We start from the raw sequence: 22,623 nt of genomic DNA, 5'->3' as shown, positions 1-22,623 counted from the left end.
CACTTTGTAATAATCCGATCTGTGTATTACCTAGACTGGTGTCCTTAATGTTTGTCTGTCCTATTTTTCGAACTAGCTATTGTGTAGAGTGGGCATATAAGCTGCAAGTCCCAGTCCAAGGGGTCCCAGTCCAAGGACCCCTTCAGCTGCTAGTAGAGGTGTGCAGCTACTGTGAACAGAAATTCCTGTGCTCCATGCAAGCAAAATCCGCCCACCCACATTCATGAATGACTTTGTGTATTATTTCCTCTTTTCATTATTTTTATTTTGTTTATGAGACAGCTTTCCTTCTACAGGACAGATGCCTTAGCAAAGACCATTGAAAAAGCTGAGATACTGACACCCCTGAGCTCTTATTGAAATAGTTTGCCCACCCCTGGTTTGAACATGGTCTGGCAGGAACCTAGGCCCCAGGAGTACACCACTCACTTGCCTGTCACAGTCTTTGCTAGTATGTTTGCAAAGTAAAGTTTAGGGCCTTCAGTTTTCTGCTTCGGAGAACTTGTTCCACAGATTTCTATTTCATTCACAAAAGTCCCAGGGCCTGAGCCTAGCCAGCAGGATCAGGTGGCTTTTGGCAGCAGCAACACCATGGATATGATCTTCTATCTGCCTGGAGGTACCTCCACAGGCTGCACTGTCTGGTCTAAGAGTATCAGAGGTCTGGTATCTCTAAACCCAAGAATACTGCTAAAAGAAAAGGTTGAGAGATTCTTCAGTCCCATATCAGAAGAGCCCTCTGGTGTGGGACAGAAGGAAACCAATAAAAGGGACCATTGTCTTCAAGATTCTAATTCTCTCCATGCTTACTCTTGATTTCTCAGAATCCTTTCTTACATGCTATGTCCTCTTTAAATCCAAACTTTCCATTTTGATAACAAATAAGTTTTTCCAATAGCAATCTCTGAAGTCTCCAGATGGAAGATGGGGCCCCAACAACAACAACTCTACCCAGTCCAGAATGATGCATGGTAATCATCATCATACTACACTTCTTGCCAGATTTTCAGACAATCTTACCCATTACTCTAAGACTTGCTGCAGAACCTACAGTTAGTCTAACTGAGATTTAACTATCTGAGCTTTCTCACAATACCCAACAGAGATAACATCACTCCCTAAACAGCAGGAAGCAATTCTAAGAAAACGACGCCCCTTCTCCCTTAGGTTTCATAATTCTCAGGGTTATGGATGATGGTTATAGGGTTGGGGGTGGAAGAAAATATTAGACTCAGTATTCTAAAAAAAAAAAAAAGGAAAAGAAGAAATGGAATGGATAGGTGTAAGATATTATGGTAGATTATTGTATATACTAGTAAATAAATTTAGTAAAATAGCAGCCTTAGATAATTTGCACTGTTACGGATTCTTATATGTTGATACAAATGTAAACTATTTTTATATTCCTGTTTAAGATAATTTGTATATTGATACAAATACAGAACTATATTTGTTATAATGTACATATATTTCTACTCTTATTTGAAATATTTGTATATTGATACAAATGTAAATTTATATCTGTCATACTTTCTGTATGTTCTACTTCTGTTTGGGATATTTGGTATATTGATATATATTTAAGATTATTGTCATATTGCATATCGCACTATATATTCCTACCTCTGTTATAAATATCTTGTGTATTGTCACAATTTTGTGGTCATCGTTCTTTACCATACATTTGCTTATAGACTGTTTACCTTGTTTACGTGAAGTCCTTAGGTTATTTCGGTAGATAAGACTTATAGATTTATAGTCACCTATGCTTGTCATCTCTATAGTTACATTAGTTAGGTTATCCAGATTTACAGATACATAGATCAGATGGACAGGTAATCTTCAAACACTTCATAGACCTAGAGAATATGACATTTAAATAACTTAGAATTCTGTTGACGTGAGACACAATTGCTCCTGGCAGCACCAATTTGATCCCGAGAGAATGTTGGGCTTCTAAGACATCTCCATTTGGAAGTTTGTCTTCTTGACACAAAATGGCCTACTGGGCAAAAAACTGCCCTTGTCTCAACTGCTGACAGTACGAACGCAATGCTGTCCTTTCTGGACAAGCGGGACATAAGGAAAGCTATGGTGATATTTTATTTGTACTGAAATGTGACTTGTATGTTAATAAAGTTGCTGGGGGTCAGAGCTATTAGCAAGCCATAGCGAAAGCTGGGCGGTCGTGGTGCACACCTTTAATCCCAGCACTTGGTAGGCAGAGCTAGGTAGATCTCTGTGTGTTCAAGGATACAGCCAGCATTGGAGACACATGCCTTTAATCTCAATATCAACCATAGAAGACCTGGAGGTCTATACAGACAGGCAGTGACTAGGAGATCATGTGGTTGGGTTTACAACCAATGAGAAGGCAGAACAGAAACTATAAAAAAAGACAGACACAGGAAGTAGCTCTCTTTTGGAGAGGTACAGCAACAGTGAAGTGTAGCATGAATCTTAAAGAGTCTTATTAATAAAATCAAACCCGAGGCCAGTTATTGGGGTCAATGCTGGTAGATCAGAGAGACAGAACAAGCCACAGCTACCTCACCTTGCTGGATCCTCAGCTGGTCTTATCTCCTCAGACTGGAGGCCTGAGTCCTCATCCAGAATAAATCTCAGCTGAACTGTGTTGCTCCAAAGCCTGAAAGCATAAGCAGCCAAATGCTTCTAGTTTCTCATCCTCATGCCTTATACAGCTTTCTGCTTTCTACCACTCCCTGGGATTAAAGGCTTGCTTTCTGGGATTAAAGGCGTGATGAGTCACCATGCCTGTCTGTATCCTTGAACCCATGGATTTCTGCCTCTGGAATGCTAGGATTAAAGGCGTATGCTATCACTGCCTAACTAGTGGCTTTTCTGTTCTCTGACCCCAGATAAGTTTTTAAGGTACACAATATTTTGGGAAACACAATACCACCACAGTGAAGGGTAAGGATTTTAGCTCTTAGCTATTGCTCTGACCTCTTGGCTTTCATCTCTGTATTGCCTCTGTGTTTCTTATTTAATAAGACTTTTGGTTACATCTACAGAAAGTGACCACTGTACTCTGCCAAGACAGGGTAAGATGGTCTTTCAGAATTCCTGCTTCTGAAAATAGTCTGTCAGATATTCTAGGCCGGTAGCCAATTTGAATGCACCAACAATGCTAAGAAACATTAGGTGACTGTCCAGGCTGCCAGCTGTCTCGGTCTACTCTTGCAAGATTCCTGAACATTGCTTGCATCCATCTACCATTTCTCAGGTACCATTATATTCCTTCTCATGTCTTTGATGGGATTGAAGACTAGCAGTTATAGTTACAACTTACTGTGTGTGTGTGTGTGTGTGTATGTGTGTGTGTATATATATATATATAATATCTTAGAACATATTAAGTATTAGATTCAGGTTCTTTATGATAGGACACCTTTTGGAATGATCTTTGTAACATGCCATTTACCTATGCTCTATACTTCTCTGGATTTTGTATGTGTTTGTTGCTTGATATTGTTCGCATTGGTTGTAGTTCCATCTTATGTAGGTCATTATCCCTCATTATTCCTGGACAATATTTGATAACCGTTTCTTTGTATATAGTCTTGTATTAGGTTAGAACCTTCTTATTTAGGCAAAAAGGGGGAGATGTAGTGGGTAGCCATTCCAGCTTTGTTCTGGAAGTTCCAACCCCCATTGAGGCTTCGGTAACTGTCACGCCTACAAGGCAGGGCCAAGGGAGGACCCTGGAGACCCGAGATTGGAATGGGCCAGTGCTCTCTCTCTGTTCTGGGACCGAGCAGAGCTCCAGAGAACACCACTGGACTGCGATACACCTTCCCCAGACCCTGCGACCTACCTATCCCTTCATTTGTAAGTTATCCACTAAATAAATCTTCCTTTTAACGACGTGGAGTGGCCTTAATAATTTCACCAATAAGACAGAGTCTATCTATGTCATCCTGGCTGTCCTGGAACTAGCTTTGTAGACCAGGCTGGCCTCCAACTCAGATATCAGACTGCCTCTGCCTCCCAAGTGCTAGGATTAAAATCATACATCACCACAGCTCAGCTAATTTTACTTTTCGTGTGTGTGTGTGTGTGTGTGTGTGTGTGTGTGTGTGTGTGGCTGGGTACAGGTGTATGAGTTCCTAAGTTGAGTTCAGTGATCATGAAAGACAGGCAGGGCACTCAAGGCACATCTAATGAGCAGAGAATCATATTTAACCAAAATTTGCAAGAACCTCTCATTGACTGGCATGGGAGTGGGGCCTGACTCCCCTCTTTCCAGCTGCTGAGTGCTGGGATTACAGGGGTGGGACAGCACACCCGGCTCATGCAGTACTGAGAGGATGGAACCCAGGGCTTTCCCCTCCACTCATAAGTCAGATCCCCAGTGCTGCTGTCCCTTGCTTTTGTTTTATTCAAAGTTAATTATAATTATTTTTTAAAATTCTTCCTTCCTTTTTTTTCTTTCTTTCTCTATTATGCATGCTTACTCCAGTAAACCCAATACATCTGACCTCTCTAGGCACCAATACTTATGTGAGCAAAGCCACAAACATATACATTTACACAGTTAAAAATAATAAAAATGAAAACAATCAGCTAACATGGCATTTAAAAAAAAGAAAATAAAAGCAAAGGAAAACAGGGCTGGGGATGTTATGAGGCTTCCAGTGGTGCTGGGTTAGGAATTGAGTTGGTCTAGGCTGTCTTGTCACAGCACACAGACAAAACAAACCCATTTCTGACAGTTGTTGGAGGATAAGAAGAAGCCTGGGTACTGACTGGAAGTCTGTCTATCTTTCTTCTTTTTTTTCCCAGGGTTTCTTTGTATAGCCCTGTCTGTTGTAGAACTCACTCTGTAGCCCAAGTGGGCCTCCAACTCTCAGCCTCAGCCTCCAGAATGCTGAGAACACAGGTCTGAGTGATCACTTGTGGCTAAAAGTTGGGATTTTTTTGCTGTTTGTTTAGTCTTTGGTACATGGGACTCATATCTAATAGTAGTAGAAACAAACTTGGGAATCAGTTGCTCTGCCTTAGGAACTCTGAGACCTTTTGTTTTTCTGGGGATTTTTTTTTTTTGGTTATTGTTGTTGTTGTTGTTTCCTATCTGTAAATTCATATTTCTTTTCTTTTTCCCCCTCACCCCAGACAGGAAGCGAAATTTTTATGGTGTTTTCCTTTTCATGTGGAGTATACTGTGTCAGTCAGGAGAGCCTCCTCACAATTCTGCATATGCAAATTGGTTTTTAGTTCTGGCCCTCTAGAGGCTAGGAAACACAGGGAACAAAAAGGATCTTGAAAAATATGTCACATGGTTGCCTCCATCTTGTTGAAGTCATCAGCCAAGATGGCTGCCATCCTTTTGAATGTTTCCTTCTTGGTGAGGTAAACAGCCATGCTGTAGGCTAAGTGTAGTTACTGGAAAGTTTTGAACTGTGACCCCACTACCACACACATACACAGGCACACCCAGAGACATGTAAATTCAAAGAACCAAGGAGATGCCATAACAGGCTGCTCAGTCTTCTCTCAGAGATTAGGCCTCAATTTCAGTTTCCTGAGACTTGAGCAGGCAGTTTCTGGGAGGGCCATGAACAAAAGACAAAGTCCTTTGAGTAGCTCCCTTTCTGCACATACACTGACTACTCAAGGTTCAGTCAACTGTTTACTGTCTGGGACCCCTCACCAACTTAGAGCTACATGCACAAGCCAAGGACAGAGCCTGGGCCAATAAGTCAGTCCCCACAGTCAGTACATGCTAGGCCAGTCAGTCTTCATGGCAGCTCAAGGACAAAGCCTGGGATTTGTCCAGGCCTGCCCAAAAATGGTAACTGTAACCTCCAACTAACCCTAGCCAATTAAAAGTTACTAACATGATTGCCACTCACATAAACCAATCCTAGTCTGTTCCTATGTAGTCCGTAAACCCCAAGCCCCCTTGCCTTAAAAACCCTGCCCCATCACCACTCAGGGTCTCTCCTGCTCTGTTGCTGTGTCCCAAGTTAACTCATAATAGTAAAAAGACTCTGCTTTTGCATCAGATTCAGTCTCTTGGTGGTCTTTGGGGGACTCTGGGTACAACAAAATAAAATTTGAAAATAAACTAAACATACAATAAAGTAACAGAACAAGAAATTAAAAACAGACAAAGAGAAAAACCTTCCCAGAATTGCAGAAATAAAAGGAAGCCTGGTATGGTAGTGAAAACCTTTAATACCATCATTCAGGAGATAGAGGCAGATGGACCTCTATGAACTAGAGGCAGATCTGATCTAGGTAGTGATTTCCCAGGCTATGTAGAGAGGCCCCTGTCCCAACTAATTCAATGAATAGAAAATATATAAAACTTGGAATCAAAAAACAAAGAAACAAACAAAGGAAGGCAGTGCTGGGGGCCTGGCTCATCAGGAGGAGGGAGCCCTGGCCTAAGTGCCCAAAGTCTTGGGCTCCATCCTCTGAACTGCAGAAACTCATCATACTGGACCCATCTGCAACCCTAGCACTCAAGCACTGGAAATAAGCAGATAGCCTGGGGAGGGGCTGCTTCCATGCTGCTTTCCAGAGTTGGCCCTTTTCAACTTTTTGAGGGAACTCTATGCTCATGGGTCTTTTAGGTGCTCTAGCATGCTCTCAGACTCTAGGTGTGTCCTTGCCTTGCTGAAACCTCTGTCCTCTGGTAGGGAGACAAATGCAAAATAGTTGCTCAGATCTGAACCCCTGTTCTCAAGAATGTGCAACAGTCACTCTGTCTGATCTAACCATCTCCCCTCTCTCAAACTTGGTGCTTCATTTATTTTGTTCAATCTTGATTTTATGACTTGTTTTGTGTGTGCCTGCTTGCTTGCCTGCCTGCTTGTCTATCAGTGAAGTGAACCATGTGCATGTCTGCCTGGTGCCCACAGAAGGCAGAAGAGGGGTTTGGATCCCCTCTAACTAGAGTGATAGGTATTTGTCAGCTGTCATGTCGGTGCTGGATTTGAACACATCCCTCAGGAGAGGTGGTGCTCTTCACAGCTGAGCTATCCTGAGCTGTCCTGGAACAATTCTGAGGGATTGAAGCTGGCCTCTTCTATGCAGCTAGCTCAAGGACAGCTTGAATTATGTGAAAGATCCTGTCTTTAAAATAGATAGATGGATGGGTAGATAGATAGATAGATGATAGACAGACAGAACAAATAAATACAGTCAACTTTGAACAGAGAACAAGGAAAAGCAGAAGCCAGGTCAAGGGCAGCCTGGGTTATGTGAAAGATTCTGTGTTTAAAGTAGATAGGTAGGTAGGTAGGTAGGTAGGTAGGTAGGTAGGTAGATAGACACAGACAGACAGAGACAGAACAAATAAACACAATCAATTGAATAAACAAACACAGAACAAGAGAAAGCAGTGCTGGGTATCTATCTGGCTTATGAGGGGAAGGGAAAACCATGTCCTAGGGTGCTTCAAAAGCCCTGAGCTCTGTCCTCTGAGTACTGCATAAACTTGAGTGTCTATAATCCCAGCACTCAGGAGCTAGAAATAGAAGGATCAGAAGACCATCTCCAGCAACATAGCAACTAGGAGCCATTCTGGTTGAAAATAGATCCTCTAAAATAAATAAACAGAATGATACTATTTTCTGACTCAAGAGAAAACATTTAAAACAAATCACTAAAACAATGTATTATTTCTGGAAATAAAATACAAGTGGGAATTTTAACTATTCCACTGCTTTTTTTTTTTTTTTTTTTTTTTTGGTTTTTCGAGACAGGGTTTCTCTGTGTAGCTTTGCGCCTTTCCCAGAACTCACTTGGTAGCCCAGGCTGGCCTTGAACTCACAGAGATCCGCCTGGCTCTGCCTCCCAAGTGCTGGGATTAAAGGCATGCGCCACCACCGCCCGGCCACTGCTGTTTTAATATGCTTTAACTCAGTATTTAGTCTGAGAATTGGGGGTGGGGGTGGAGGTGGGCAGCAGTGGCAGCAACAAACACAACAAAAACAAAATCCCGAGCAAGCAGTGAAATGTTTTTAAAAGGACATCTAAATGGCATAGAACTGCCATCACTGCTTCCCTCCCTCACCATCCCCTAATTATGCCAGCCCTTGGCCCCATATACTCCTGTAACAGATATGTCAGTCACACTAACCTTAACCCTTCAAGGCTGCGATCTTTGAAGAGGTCTCTGCAGATGAATGGATTGGGGCACTGTGCTTGTCTGGCATCCATGTGCTCCTGGTCTGGTCTTCCAATTACACACAAGTTAGATATTTCCCTTCTTCATTGCCTTGGCAAGTGTTCTATGAAAAACAAATAAAATGAAATAATGAAACTGAACTAAAGTGAAATGCACAGGCGGCAGCAGGATCCCCTTTGGAAGTGGTGCAGTCGCTGCTGTTGCAACAGCACGCACATATCTGGGGAAGAGAGCACATGTGCAGCTCTGTGCTCCACGCTCTGAGATCAAACGCAGCTGAGCATAGGGCTGGGAATGGGAGGGCAGAGGAGGGAAGAAGACAGGCAGAGGGCAAGAGGCCAGTGGGAGTGGAAGAACCAAGAAAAGACTAGGAGGAAAGCAGAGAAAAGGCAGAGGAAGGAAGTAGAGGAAGAGGCAGGGGGAGGGGTGAAGAGTCAGTGTCAGTTGTGGCGGAGTGGGCAGGAAGTTGAGCTTAGGATAAGGCAAATTATCCACAAAGTTGCATCAGTAGATACTAGTGGCAGAGCCACTTCATCTTTTAAATCACCTTAATGTTACAAACTTACAAAAAAAAATGTGCTGATGAGCCCCTGAGGAACAAGAGCTCCCTGGAGGTGGGTGGAGGACCTCTCATTTCCCTCTACCTCTGGGTACATCTGTGGTAAAGTGCACATGGCCTTGGTTTAGTCCAGAGCATTCACCATCCCAAGAAGGGCAATGAAGAAAAACTGACTCCTGTCCCTTCTGACCACAGGGACCCTGGACAGTCAGCCTCTGGGGAAATAAGTGAAGCCAGGGCCTTTCCCACATCTCAAGAGAAGTGCAGACACCAGCCCATCTCCTCACCAGCTGCTGAGGCTTTGTCTTCAGTGAAGACTGTGTCACTCCATCAGCATTCCAGTAGGAAAAGGTGCAAACCTGCCACCAAGCTCCTGACACCTTTGACTTTGGAAGTGGAGTGCTTGGGAAAACGGGTCCTTAAGGACCCCTTCCCTCAACAACAGTGACCAAGAAACAAAGTAATCCTCTCAGGGAAGCATGGGCAGCTCAGTTATTTGTCCTGGTCCAGGGGTGGGTTGAAGCTGATTAGAGGGGAGCTGCTCCACAATCTGCTGCAGAAGTGATGTGACAGCTTCAGCATGTTGTCAGTGCCTTACAAAGAGAAAAGGGATGGTACTGGTAGTGGCAGCACAGGCTGGGGCATTAGCACTGGTTTTGGAAATCAGTAGGCAGGGGCTATTGTCTAGGCCTGAGCACACAAGAAGAGTCCTCTAGTTCTCTGGTTGGCTGGCACCTCCTCCATCCCTTCCACTTAATGGCATGGGGGGGGGGCACAGTTTCTCCAGACAGCAATCATAGGAACCTCATTCTCCCACTCTCTCCTTCCCCTCCACTGGGTGCAGTAGCCTGCTCTCAAAACCTACCCCAGGCTTCTGCACCAAGCCCATCCAGCTACCTTAAAGGCTTTCTCCCCTGAAGCCCTTTCCTCATTCCTGCATTGCCAGCTCCCTTTACTCTCCTACATCACATCAGCACACAACACCTTGATAACTCTTATCTTTTAAAAGCATCCTCCAGGGCTCAGTGGTTAAGAGTGCTTACTGTGCTTGCAGAGGACCAGAGTTTGTTCCCATCTCCTACACCTGGCAGCTCACGACAGGTAGCTCCTGATCTAGAGGATCTGGTGCCCTCCTCTGGTCTCTGTGGACACCTGTAATATATATGCACATAACCACAAATAAGTAATTAAAAAGAAAATAAATATTTTTAAAAGCATTGCCATCTCACCACCAGGGGAAAGTCCTTTTGGTAAATGATCCTGGGAGACTGAAAAGTCCATGTGCAGAGGAATAAAGTTAGACCCTTATATTTTTTCCAAATATCAGTTCAAAGTGGACTAAAGAACACATGCAAGACCTGAATCCACTAAATTCTTACAAAAAACCCTAGAACAAAAGCTTACTGGCAGGTATGGCAGCTTACACCTCCAATCCTTGGCAGGCAGAGGAAGGAAGGTGCTAAGTTTGATAATAGTGTGGGCTAGAGAACAAGCCCCTGAAACAAAAGAATAAGGGCTGGAGTGATAGCTCAGTGGTTAAGACTGCTTGTCCTGCAAGTAACAGGGCCTGAGCTGGATTCCCAGCATTCATGTGAAAGCTGACATGGCTGCCAGTGCTTATAACCCCAAAACTGGCAGAGGGAGCCAGGTGGACCCTGAGAGTTCACAGTTCAGCCAGTCTATTTAAATAATAGCAAGATTCACATCCAGTCATTCAGTCTCAAGGAAAAAACCAAAATGTTGACAAAGGAAGACACCTGATGTCCTGCTCTGGCCTCTGCATGTGGATGCTTGTCACATACACACACACACACACACAAAAAAAAAATCCTGCTCTGGCCTCTGCATGTCTATACATAGTTACATATGGATGCCTATGAGACATAACACACACAACACATCAATCATAAGCAAAGTTTGGGGCTGTAGACATGGCTCAGCAATAGAATATTTGCCTAGTATGCACAGGTCCTGGGTTTGCTCCCCAGTGCATCACAGTCTTGGCACATTGCTGAGGTTGCAGAAAGGGGCCTGGCATGGGAAGAAGAATGTGGATGCAAACTCCAGCCCTGCTGTTCAACAGTGTATCTGCTATTGGACTCACATGGTTCTCCAGCTTTCTTAGGAGCATAAAGTAGATACTACTCAGGCCTGCAGGGAACAGAAACTGAGGGAAGAACTGTAGAAGCCCTGGGGTTGGGCCTGTTCTCCTTCCTGTTGCTTATCAGGGCCAGACTGGAGCTGTCCTTTGCAACATCCATTGCTCTGACTGTTGGTTATGCCGCGGCGCTGCCCCTCTTGGCTGGTCGCCGCCATGCCGGTGGAGGAGCATGCTGATTAAAAGAATCATAGCCATGGTTACCTTTTTAGAGCTTTATTGGTGGGGGGGAGAGAGACAGAAAAAGACAGAGAGAGAGAGAGAGAGAGAGAGAGAGAGAGAGAGAGAGAGGGAGAGTGAGGGAGAGAGGGGGACTAACGGGGGAAGGAGCAGAAAGGAGAGGGGACAGAGAGCCCACAGAGGGCCCACCCGCTTTTTAGGCTGGGAAGCCGGCAAAGGATGATGATGTAATTAAGGACGTAAATAAGGACCAAATCCTTACATCCCAGACTTTCCCTTATTATAAAAAAAGCAGGTAGATGGGACTAGGGCGTTGTTCCTCTCAAAAACTGCTTCCAGCTGACTTTTGGACATTGGTTGTCTCTTAGGGAAATGGAGAAGGGGAGTTTTCCGAGGTAGACAGGCGTCGTGGGATACTGTCTGTCATCCGTTTGCTCTGGAGACATGTATCCCTCTTGGCTGTGGCTGGGAACTTTGTTTGACAAGATGCTGGTAACACAGAAAAAAAAACTTAGAGAGATAAAAGAATCATTATTATTTTATGTTGACATTTATCTGAGGTAGATCCAGCCTGTCTCTATGGAATTTGAAACATGTTAAGCTTTATCAGAGACAGATTTTTTTTTTTTTTTGGTTTTTTGAGACAGGGTTTCTCTATGTAGCTTTGCGCCTTTCCTGGAACTCACTTGGTAGCCCAGGCTGGCCTTGAACTCACAAAGATCTGCCTGACTCTGCCTCCTGAGTGCTGGGATTAAAGGCTTGCGCCACCACTGCCCGGCCAGAGACAGATTATTTTAAAGCACCTGTTTCCTTTACTGGTTCAGCATCTAGGAGACAGGTGATCAATTGTTAAAAGCATCTCATAGCAATAGATGTTTACATTAAAGTCTTTGTAGTGCCCAGACGCTTTTGGGTCTGGGGATGTAAATACCTTTTAGCTGTTACAGTTTCTTATTTGATGATCTCTGGACTCCAGTTCTGTGGTGGTCCTGTACCATTAGCTGAACAGTGAGTTAGAACAGGAAACTGGGAAGAGAAAAGCTTGTGGTACATGAGAAATATATATATATATATTTTGGAATTAAGGACAAGGCAAAGATCAGGGCCCTGTCTGTATGCACATGAGAAACACAGGCAGTGGATCTGGAGTGAAGCAATGAGCTCTTATTTTAGGTGGAAATCTTTTTTCAGTAAGTAACTCTGAAAGTGCAATTAAATCTGGTGAGGTGGTAAGGCTGTCTTCTGTACCCAACAATAAAGGAGAGGTGGCATCCCAAAACTCCCAGGACTGAGTCAGTGGCTCTGGTGTCCACAAGGAAAGAAACGGATCGCTTCCCTGCTGCGTTCTGGGTTCACTGCCATGTCTGTAGCCAAGCCTAGGTCTGCTGGAGGTCTTAGCTTGATGTACCCATGCATCTTGGTGCATGGGGGCAGTCAGCTGACTCTTTGTCTTTCTAGGCGGCACTTTTAACAAGGCTGTCGATAGCCTGGCAGGGCATTCGCTAGCCCGTGGCCTTTTCCTCACTTAAAACAGGGACCCAACAGCTTTTGGGAGTCAGCGAGTGCCAGCACTTGGCAATTTTGTTTTCCGATTTTTATCTCTTCCCTGGCACACCTTAAATGTCACAGATGACTCTTTTGCCTGTGGGGTCAGGAGCCTTGCTCTCCAGATGCTTAAGTTTTAGTCAGGGAGGTCTGGGGAACAAAAGACGGATTTTACTCTATGTCCTGAAAATTTTTTTTTTTTCTGCTGATCGATGGCTTAAGGACAGCTTTTGGAAGATCTGCCAGTAGGCAGACTATAAACCAATACTTTCCGGAAGACTTGTCTGAGGCTATAAGCTGATTTTTTTTTGGCTTAAGAGCCATCCTGACTACTGTAAACTTATATGTATGAATCTTAGCCGCTTCCAGACCCATCTGTGCTTCTCAAGGCAGTTTGAGAATGAGTGGGTGGAGTTAAGATGAGTTAGGGCGAGTCGTAGAAGCCACCTAAGCCTGCCCACTTGAGCCCGCCCACCGCCTGCGGAAGTCAGACATAAAAGGTTGCACGTGGAGACGCAGAAGTGGGGAAGGAGAAGGGTTTAGAAATTTAGCAGAAAGCTTGGAGGTAAAGTAACTCTTATTTGCCTGTTCTCTGGCAGAAATTCCCATGACTCTGTTATGTGGCCAGGTTTACCGGTGCCTGCCCCTATCTGCCAATGTATCCGCCCCTTTGTCCCATGACTATAGCCGAGAGAAAAAAATTAAAAAATTAAAATAACAAACTGGGATCAGACTACAATCTTGGGCGTCCCCAAAGAGTGGAGAGAGATCCATGAATCAGCTCAACTTCGCCATCCTCTTCGTCAAGGAATGCGAAGGGCTGCAGCTGCACTGCAGTTAGTCCACCCGGTAGACCAAGACAGCATTTACTTTCTCATTAGAAATGAAAACGTGCCGTTGCTAGTACAGCTCGAGGACAACTCCGGGATGTCCATCGCAAAGTTTATAGCTCAGACTACAGCCACAAGAACAGCGGACTTACTGTGGTGAAGAATCATGGCGGTAGCAGTGTGGGGGTTCAGCGGCGGCAGCGAGGCACGCGCGCTCGCGGTCTCACGGTCTCGCTGGACAGGGGAAGAGGCGGCAAGCAGCAGCAGTCAGCAGGTCCTCAGTGCTCAGTGGTGTATCCGAGTCTGAACGGCACCAATGTTATGTTGGTTATGCCGTGGTGCTGCCCCTCCTGGCTGGTCGCCACCCGCAGTGGCCATGCCAGCAGAGGAGCATGCTGATTAAAAGAATCATAGCCACGGTTACCTTTTTAGAGCTTTATTGGGGGGGGGGGAGAGACAGAAAAAGACAGAGAGACAGAGAGACAGAGAGACACAGAGAGACACAGAGAGAGATGGGGGAGAGAGGGAGAGGGGGGACTAATGGGGGGAAGGAGCGGAAAGGAGAGGGGACAGAAAGCCCACAGAGGGCCCACCCACTTTTTAGGCTAGGAAGCCAGCGAAGGCTGATGACGTAATTAAGGACATAAATACGAACCAAATTCTTACACTGACTACTCTGAATGGCTCCAAACTACACTAGACCCTGCATGGGAGCCTCAGTTCACATTATCTGTTCATAAAGACTACATTCTGGTAGTATCATCCCCTGGGAATGGGCCCTGTGACATTAATAAGATAATGTAAGAGAAGTGATACTAGGAATAGAAGTCAGACTCTTGCACATGCTAGGCAAGCACTCCACCATTGAGCTACATCCTTAATCCTCTTTATGTGTATTATTTTGAGACAGGGTGTGAACAAATTGACTAGACTGTTCAACTCACTGTAGTCTAAACAAGCCTCCCACTTATGACCTTCCTCTCTCAGTCTCCCAAGAAGTGGGAATTTGTGGGGCGCTTACCCATCACCCCCACAGTTCCCCAGAGTTTTCTTGAGTGCGAGCAGCAGGAAATATTAGATAGAAGGATTTATTGAGGAGAATCTTTCGGAGATAAACAGATAGAAAACAAAGGATAGCCTCGAGAGGGCCTGGAACCTATTCCAACGGGCCCTGACTGTCTCTGCCCCAGGGTTTTTAGAGAGATGCCAAGGGGTGGAGCAAAAGGCCTCCTCCCCCAGCACAGCCAAGTGCAGACCATCTCAGACACCTGCACTGAGGCCCGTGGTCCTAATCATCCTCTATGCAGACCTGCTGGGTAAAGCCACAAGGAACCCGAGAACGGGCTCCCACAGGAATTATAGGCTTTTCCCACTAGACCAGGTGGATATTTATTTGTTTGTCTATCTACATATCTCTTGAGCCTGGGTCTTACTACTTTAACATATATAAAGAGTTCTCATAAGAATTAAGTATAACCCTTTTGTGTAGGATTGTTCTTTCTTAGTTTAACTTTTAAGTTTTTCTTGAACTGAAGTCATTGGAAGTTAGTTTTAATTCTGGTTGTGAAGCTGAAAATGATTTGAGACCATTAAAGCTTAGTGGGTGTTGAGGAGACTGGAGTTGCAAGGCTGGGCCCTGTATGAACCTGAGATGAGCTTTACTAGGTTTTATAGTGCATGCTACATTCAGTGCAGACCATGCATTGGTTGGTCAAAATGAGGGAATGAGGAGATTTTGGACGCTGCATTCTCTTAACCGTGTAGCAGTCCTGCTGACAAATCAGGAACATTGTTTTTGTTTATAATAAAACTAAACAATAACAACAACAAATACCACCCCCCCAAAAAAAAAGCAAAATTTAAAATAATTTTTAATATAAGCTTGAAAGTTGAAATTTTGAGGTAGGATGTTACAAGGAAAGTAAATCTTTAAAACAATGACGTAAGAAAGTTTGAAAATGTAGGCTTGACTAACACTAACCATAAAACACTGTGATAGCTACTTTTATGTCAACTTGACACAAGCTAAAATTATATGAAAGGAGAGAAACTCAGTTGAAAAAATGCTTCCCTAAGATTCTGCTATAAGGAATTTTCTTAATTAGTGATTGATGCAGGAGGGCACAGTTCATTGTAGTAGTACAATTCCTAGGCTAGTAGTTCTGGGTTCTATAAGAAAGCAGACTGAGTAAGTCATGAGGAGCAAGCCAGTAAGCAGCACCTCTCCATGGGCTCTGCATCAGCTCCTGCCTCCAGGTTCCTGCCCTATTTGACTTCATGTCCTGACTTCCTTAGATGGTAAACAGTGGTATGGAAGTATAAGCCAAGTAAACCCTGTCCTCCCCAAGTTGCTTTGGTCATGGTGTTTCATCACAGTAATAGTAACCATAAGATGCCTAACCTGAATCTTGACCCCTAACCACACCCCCACCCCTGACCCTGACCTGAACCTGGCCCTGGACTTGACAACAACCTCAGATGCTGGAACAGTCAGGTGATAATTGTAGAGACTCTTTCAGTCTGAGGAGATACTATAATTGAAGTTGTAAGTGTTCAAGTTTTGACTGTTGTGTTCAGGAGTGTTCAGCCCTATGTAATCCAACAACCTCTTGAAGTTGGATGCTGCTCTTTACTTAGAGGTGGCCTAGCAGGTTTTTGCTTGTTTGTTTTTCTTAAAACTGTTCTTTCTTTCCATAGAGAGTGGCTGTGTTCTTTGGTTTCTTGCCATACCTACTTACACTTAACATAGATACCTGTGTATTCACACACACTCACACACACACACACCTTGCAGATCAACTTTCACAAGACAACCTCAAACTACCACTTTTCCAAATCCAAAAGAGCTCTTTTACTAATATTAATGATTCCATGCAAACACTAGAGGTAAAAAGGATGATAGTCTAGACTATCTGGTCTTAATTGACTAAGACTTGGCCCACTAGTTCAAGAGAAAGCTCCTACAGAAGAGGTCTGTCTTAGTGTTTACTTTTGCTGTGAGTAGACACCATGACCACAGCAACTCCTGTAAAGAAAACATTTAATTGAGGGGGCTTACTTACAGTTCAGAGGTTCAGTCCATCATGATGGGGAGCATGGCAGCATACAGGCAGACATGGTGCTGGAACTGAGAGTCCTACATCTTGATTCAGAGGCAATAGGAAGTCCTGACTGTCTCACTGAGGGAAGCCTGAGAAAAAGACCTCAAAGCCTGCCCCTACAGTGAAACATTTCCAACAGGAGGTGTGGCACAGATTAAAGGTGTGTCCTCCAACCTCAAGGTTTGGATTAAAGGCATGTGTCATCCAGCCTGCTCCAACAAGACCACAGTTCCTCCAACAAGGCCACGCCTCCTAATAGTGCCACTCTCTATGAACTTATGGGGGCCAAATACATTCAAACCACTACAAGGTCCCAGAGTCACGTAGAAAGGACACTCTCCAAACTGTTAAGCTACCTGCAGCCTGTGCACTGTGTGCCAAGTTCCCAGCTTTGGTGAGCTATCAGTTGTCTTTGAGTCATTTCTACTCCTAAAAGTTACACCTGGACCATATTCCTGTAAATAACCCCAATAAACCCCATTGGTTCACCAAATTAGTGTTATCTATCTATACTTTGGTCTGTTGTGAGTTCCCTGTGTGGAGTGAATAGACATGTGTGTTGCATCTTCCCAGGAAAAATTTTGCCACACAACACAAGTTAACAACTGAAGCTAACTATGACTTCTCCAAATACCAACATGTTGGTCAGATATAGGTGGTTTAGGTTAAGTATTTCTTGGCTCTGATCCACTATGGCACTTTTATACTCCTGAAGCATTCTTTGCCCTCTTTCCATAGCTCAATGATCAGAGACATTCATTGCCCATGGATGCTGATTATTGATGCTCCAAGTCTCAGCATTCTGGGTGTCTAAGTTACAAATGAATATTTGTTAGAAAATGATCACCCTTGAAAAAAGACCTGAAGCTCTGTGATAGGGCTTTTGGCATAATTATTGTGAGATGTGCTGACCGTGGGATAGGGCAAACATAAAGTATATGGTGTTGAGTAATATATTAATAGAACATAGAAACGGACTTCCTGTGGCTTTAAAGCTGTAATTGCTCACTCAGCCCAAAGCAATGGGAATAGGTGAGTAATGCTTCCTTCATGCCTCTACCTGCATAGTGAAAGTGTTTACTGTTGGCCATTTTCTCTTCTTCCCTGTTTGGGAGTATTATTTGTATAGCCTTGAAATATATTCAAATCTGTGAACATGTATTTGGAGTGTGCGTGCCTAGACATTTTTTTTTATATTGAAGAAAAAAAATCTTACAATCCTGAGACTGTGTAAAACTTTTCAGTACTTAGAAGTGAATTTAAGGGCGGTCCAGTTATTTTATTGCTTTGATCTTTCCCATTTATATAAAAGTCAATGGTCACCTACCAATGAAGCAATTATGGTTCTGCCAGACATCTCTAAGGTGTCCTAGAAGCTCCTGCCTTCTTTTCCACCTTGTGGTTTCATGTAAAATGTGAAGCACTACACTTGCATTCAGCTCACCAGTAGAAGTTGTGCTGACAAAAATCAAGCTGACATCTAACTAAGCAGTTTGTTCCCATAGGGCACTGATAACCTCTGTTCAAAGCTCCTGGTAGACTTTGCTTGTTTTCACTCCAATTTTTTGTTACTCTTTTGAAAGCATGTATTATCTTACATAAAATTATCAACATCAACTCAAACAGGAGCCCTTCCCTGCTATATGGAAATCTGCTGCTTTGAATTTTTCCCCTGTATGAGGTACGGGGCAGCACTAGCATCACCATGGCTCCAGTTTCAGCTAACAAAATACAGGTCCTTCCAGAAACTCAAGTGCAGCATATGATGGCAAAACTCTGCTCAAGTCTAGGTTTTGGTGGGCTGAGTCAGACTGTGACCTTTAGATGGAAAAAAAGAGTCAACTTTTAGGCCCATAGTCTTAGTAATTGGGAAGGGCAGGAGTCCCAGACCAGGAGAGAGAAAAATACCACTGTACTAATCTGGAGTCCTTTTGACCTCTATAAAGTGGATCCAAGTTTTATGACTGTCCAGAGAGCCAGGTATAAATTGGACAGAGATTTCTTTGGTCTGATGTGAAGCATTTTTAGGTTTATTTTTAATTGTTTATCAGGGATATAAGCAGTTATTATTGAGAGCAGTCATTTCAAATCATATTTGAAACATGTTTGTCCCTTGATATGAAGTCTGTGAGTAAGGCAAACCTGTTTCTTTGTTGTAATAATGAGACCTAGTAGTTTTGGAAAAAGCAAGGCTTGATTATGTATATATAAAATGAGTTAACAAGCTGGCTATAGCCTTGTGGAAGAAATCTGGTTGTCTGATGCTACTAAGCCAACAAAGTTATAGTTAGCCTAGCCATCAATTACTGTCAGAGATCTGAGAAGGATAAATTATACCTGAATGCAGACCAATCACTTTTTGAATCTATAAAAAAATGACAGAGACTTGTAACATGAATCTTAAGGAATCTTATTAATAAAAGCAAACCCAGGGCCAGTTATTGGGGTGAATGGTGGAAGATCAGAGAAGCAGAACAAGCCACACCCACCTCACCTTGCTAATTCCTCAGCTGATCCTGTTTCCTCAGACTAGATGCCTCTCAGCTGAACTGTGCTGCTCAAAAGCCTAAAAGTTTAACCAGTTCTAGTTCCTGGTCCTCACGCCTTATATATCTTTCTGCTTTCTGTCATCACTTCCTGGGATTAAAGGCATGAGTCACCATGCTTGGCTATTTCCAGTGTGGCTTTAAACTCACAGAGATCCTGATGGATCTGTGCCTCACAAGTGATAGGATTAAAGATGTGTGTGCCACCATTTTCTGGCCTCTATATCAAGTGGCTATTCTGTTCTCTGACCCCAGATAAGTTTACTAGGATGCACAATATATTGGGGAACACAATATATCACCACAGAGACCAATCCAATACCCAGTTCTCCATAGCTGCTGCGGCCCGCGCAGCTGGAGCACGAAATCTGGCAAGGGACGCCGAGGTTAAACAGCACTCTATATACCCAGTTTCAGTTCGTCAGGGAAACAGCTCTCTTTATTCATACCAACATGGGTTTATATACCCCTCTAACAGCAAAAGTCAAGGAATGGTTACTCTGTATCCACCACAGGGGAACTGATCCCCAGCACCCTCCGGAACCCAACTGCACAATTTTCACACAAACAACTTAACTGGGACAGGACAAAAAAGGGCATTTAAAATTAAGGCAGCAAACTTACTGCTGCCGACACATTGGAGGCACAAGTATCAGACAGCATCATCTTCTTTGGCAATCAGGCCCATAAAGCAGAGATTTTTCTTCCTATGGAAGACAGACAGGGGAAGACTGTTCTTACTTTGTCAAGGCAAAAGAGGTGCAATCAATTCCAGTGTCCTGTTGCTTGTCCACAGTTTGGGCCAGGTCCTGGCATCAGGCAATGCATTGGGGGCATCTTGCCCTGTGGTCAGCATTGCCATAATCCAGGCAGAGACGTTATGGTGTCCCATATGTAATCTTCTTTGGAGACCTTGGGTCACTGCTAGGATCTGGGAGTCTGTCTGATATAATAAGCTTTAGATCAACATTTTAAATGCCATATTCTGCAGATCTCTGAAGTATAAGGGCTGTCCAGGTATATCTGAATAGATAAACTTTGTTTCTATCCTGAAAATATATGCAAGGGAATAAGTAAAGCTTATCCTTGTAATTAATTACATTCATCAGTACTTAGTATGACTACAATTAACAAAATTGATTATGATTGACTATTTATTTATGTTCTCTAACAGTCTACAGTAAGTAGCCTTAAAAACAATGATTTTGAATTGAATCTCTTCTAGTATCAAATATGGATTTAGTAAAGAAACAAAACCAAAATATCTATATAAAACATTTATGACTCAGTTTATATAAATAGCTTAAGCTTAACGTATTTAGCAAAGAAAAGGAGGCTAGACAACATTCTAAGTCTGAATAGATCTTGACTAAGAAGAAACATTCTCCAAGTCACTAGTTCTGAACTTTCTCAATGTTATTTTAAAACTGTAGTTTTCTCATTGTTGAATCTCAGTGTAAACATCTGACATACAGGTGGTCCTAGGCTACCCCTGTAAAAAGGTTTTTTTCAACCACCAAAGGGTCAAGACTGATGGAGTCAGAAGCTGTTCCAAGCCCTTTGCCTAGATCATTGTTTTGCTGCATCACAAGAAATGAACATCCCAGTTTCTGGTTAGTATTTAGTGCTCATGGTTGAAACCCTAATTTTTAGCCTTTTATTTTAAGTTCAAATATTAACAATATAGAGCATTTAAAATTTTTTTTAAAAAATTTATTTATTTATTATGTATACAGTATTCTGCCTGCATGTATCCCTGCAGGCCAGAAGAGGGCACCAGATCTCATTGCAGATGGTTGTGAGCCTCCATGTAGTTGCTGGGAATTGAACTCAGGACCTTTGGAAGAGCAAGCTGTGCTCATAACCTCTGAGCCATTTCTCCAGCCCCAATATAGAGCATTTTATAAGCTGAAAATGTCCCATAGTCTTATAAATTTAAATATTTTGAAAACTGTTCATAAAAGGCTTAAGATCTCTCAAAGGTCTTTTTGTAATATCAAAAAATAAAGTACTTTCTTTTATTTAGAGCTTAGATCATTTCTTTGGGCCTACCATTTCTAAAACTGTTAAGATGCATCATTGCAACTGGACTCTTTGGAACTCTAGCCCTTTCATACATTTGTAATCTTCAGTTGTTTTTTATGATCCTTTTTTCTTGTTTTGTTTTTTTTTGTTTTTTTGTTTTTTTCGAGACAGAGTTTCTTTGTGTAGCTTTGGAACCTGTCCTGGAACTCACTCTGTAGCCCAGGCTGGCCTTGAACTCACAGAGTACCGCCTGCCTCTGCGTCCCGAGTGCTGGGATTAAAGGCGTGAGCCACCACCGCCTGGCGATCCTTTATGTTTTTAAAACCATTATCATCTTATCATCTGGATGACTCTTAAATTACAAAGTTTAGCTGCCAGAGCAAGGTACATTCTTGTGTATAAAAGCATTGAGGTGTAGCTTTAATATTTATCAAATATCTTATTTATTAAACACATATAGCCCTCTATTTACATTCTCTAGAAGCTTTCTGTTGAACACTTGGCAAAGACACAAGTACTCAGGTGTAAATCCCTAAATTACCTTTTGTTAATCTGAATAGATTAACCTTAGTGAAAGATAGCTTCTGTTTAAAACATGTTCTTCTACACAACAATTACTTGTACATATATGCACAGTTGGATCCAAGTTATACTCATACATATAGGGTTAAATCCAAATCATATATGTGTCCATATACATATATATGTATATATCTCCATGTTTAACATAAACACTTTGCAGTGAAGAATTATTAGCTATTTTTAAAATGAAGAAAATCAACCAGAATTAACATAATACATTCAAATTTTAAATTCAGTATTTGTAGGTATGAGAAACCATAACCAACACAGTTTATATCCCCTCTGGCTTCTTTTTTTTATGTTTTATTTTTTTTGTTCCCAGACAATATAGAAATTTTTACCAAAATCTTTCTTGTGGTTTCCCTCAGTAGTCTAGAATATATTGTATGGTTACAATATCTTAAACAAGAATAAAAATACATGAGTATACCACAACAAGAATAACTCTAGCCAGGTGGTGGTAGCACATACCTTTAATCCCAGCACTCAGGAAGCAGAGCCAGGCTGATATCTGTGAGTTCAAGACCAGCCTGTCTACAGAGCGAGATCCATCTAGGACAAGTGGTAAAACTACCCAGAGAAACCCTGTCTCGAAAAACCAAAAAAAAAAAAAAAGAATTAACATTAATTCTAAATTTGTATTAACATTGTACCAAGGTGAAGCATCTGAAACTAGCAGTAGTTTTTTTTAAATAATAATAATTGGATCTAAATTATAAGCATATACACACATAATTAAATACAGCTCATAAGCCATATATAAATATATAGATATATATAGATCTTAAACAGGAGATGTACCATATATATGGTATATGGTACATATACATATCTATATACACACCCATGTATGGAACTTTAATTATAAGCTCTTTGACATAAACTGAAAGACAAATTTTGTTATAAATTATACAGATTTAAACCATATCTCATAAG

Source organism: Peromyscus eremicus, chromosome 23, assembly GCF_949786415.1.
Source record: "Peromyscus eremicus chromosome 23, PerEre_H2_v1, whole genome shotgun sequence".
NCBI lineage: Eukaryota > Metazoa > Chordata > Mammalia > Rodentia > Cricetidae > Peromyscus > Peromyscus eremicus.
This window is presented reverse-complemented; position numbering follows the sequence as displayed.